Consider the following 2,537-nt stretch of genomic DNA (forward strand, 5'->3'; position numbering starts at 1 on the left):
AATAATAAACTTAAATAAATTAACAAATTATACAACATAATATTTTCTTAAATATAAAATATAAAGCATTGGATTTTCCAAATTTATATAATTTTTGTTATCTATATTACATAGGTACCTACATATGTATACCTACATATCACTATAAAACATAATTAATTGAATGATGAATATGACATGTTTCACATAGGTAAAAAAGATAAAGGAAGATAAAGGTACCTATCTATTTCCTACATTTATAGTATTACTGGTTTTTCACATTTTATCTGTTCTCCGTTGAATTAACATCTCACAGAGTTACTTTTAAATATATTAACTTACTGTTAAATATTTTATTTCATTAAAAAATATGGGTAAGATGGATGAATTTCCAAGTTCATATGAACAATTTTTGAAAGTTCATAAAAAAACTGTTTCTGATGTGTCTGAATCTGAATTTTATAAAGAGGGCTATTTGTCCATTGTTGTACTGTTAGAGTCGTCAATGCAAGTAAGTTTTACCATTTAAATTGAAACATAATTAGTAGGTCTTATACTAATAATATTTTAGAAGAATTTAATATACTTAAAAATAATTTTGAAAATATTTTATCAGAAGCTACATACATTGGAGTCCACAAACCAAAGTTTGGTGGACGAAAATAAAAAGCTGGAGCAAGAAATAGAATCACACATAGAGGATATAGGATATGCTTAAATACAATTAGTAAATCATTTTTAAGTTAATTAATATATTTTCTAAGAAATATATTCTAGGTAGTTCAATTAGGGCCATGTGCCGATTTTAACACGTGAACCGCCATAAAACTTCTGCGGTCATATGGCGGTTAACGTATTAAATATTAGATATTAATTATAAATATGCGTTAAAATGCACTTAATATATTATAGAATTTAAAAGGGCAGTTTTTTTGAAATTGGTGAGGCCATAATATAATAATTTGTAAATAATTTTATTTACTTTAGAAAGAGATTAAAAAGAAAAATGAGACACTAAAAAACGAAGTTGTCGATACTGTGGCAGAAAATGATTTTTTAAAGAGCAAAATTACTACATTGGTAAGACAAATTTAATATGAGACCTATAATAAGTACCTAGTGTAATAATAAATACCTACAGGAAGAGGAAAGGAAAAACATGATTACCATACAGCAAATTGACAATTTACTTGACACCAAATTTGCCAAGTTTGAAAATAGGATTGTTAAGAGCTTAACAAGTTCTATTGATGACAACTCGGGCATAATCAAGGAAGTAAAGATAAATGTGACTGAGAAACATGATTCTTCTGCAGTTCTTCCTTCTTCAGTGATTCCTTCGTCTTCAGCAGTTAATTCACCTTCAATGCTCGCTTCAATGGTTCCTTCCTCTTCACCAGTTACATCTTTACCGGCGAAATCGGCCCAATCAGTTTATGATGAATTTGCAGACCTGCAGATAAAACAAGTACATGATTTACATTATAATATTTACAGTACCATAATACTATCTAATTCTAATAGGTATATTTATCACACATTTTCTGTTTAAAAACCAAAAATGTAGAATTCAGAAGTAATCATTTAAATTGTATACTTACATAAAATTGAATTTAGTGCACAGAATGGTGGTGTCCGGTACATTCGAACTTTGAAGTTTTGGTTAAAATGGTAAATCCAACGACGTATGAAGACGAAACTATAGTAAGAAGAGCCAAGTCACGGTTTACATACTGGACGAAAGGAGGCACGGTAATATTATGATGAAGCATGATTCAAATATTCAATGTGTAATAGACAATAATGAATAATTTTCTATAACAGGCTCGATGTTGCACTCTGGATAGAAAACGACGAACATCACCAAAAACATATGCTTTGCCATCTTGTTGGCCAACAGTTATGCCTAGTGACATGGATAAGCTAAGCAGTTCATTAGCTAAACTTAATTTTTAATAAACTGAATCTTTAATAAACTACCTATTCATAATTAAGCTTATTTCGATGTCTTGCTTTTGATGTATTTTGATGTCTACTGGCTAGTGGCTTCTAAAATACTAAATACTAATCAATAAAATAAAAAAATGTAAATTATATTTTCAAGGTTATAGTCATAATTCATATTATGTACCATACCTATAGTACCAACTACCAATACCCGGCTATAACATTAACAATATATTTTACATATTATTTATATTTAAATAATTAATTTGTATACCATGGAACAATATTGTATACCTTGGTAACTCATAAGTCATATTATTCACTATCAATATTTTCAGTGTGAAATCAATAGATTACTTCTAAAGATTTATTGTTCTATGTATTATTCATAGAGTATAGTGATGGTAAAATGCTATTTATTTAATTAATTAAAACAGACAAATACAAACACAATACTTATAAGTTATAACTACTCAATTAAAGTTCATTAATAATTTATTTTAATAAATGTTCAAACTGATGACCATCTACTTCCAAACAAATTGCCAGTCGTCTAAGCAATTCATTTATAGTAGTTTTCACTAACACATGACTTGGGATATTTGAACATT

The sequence above is a fragment of the Acyrthosiphon pisum genome, chromosome X, assembly GCF_005508785.2.
Source record: "Acyrthosiphon pisum isolate AL4f chromosome X, pea_aphid_22Mar2018_4r6ur, whole genome shotgun sequence".
Classification (NCBI taxonomy): Eukaryota; Metazoa; Arthropoda; class Insecta; order Hemiptera; family Aphididae; genus Acyrthosiphon; species Acyrthosiphon pisum.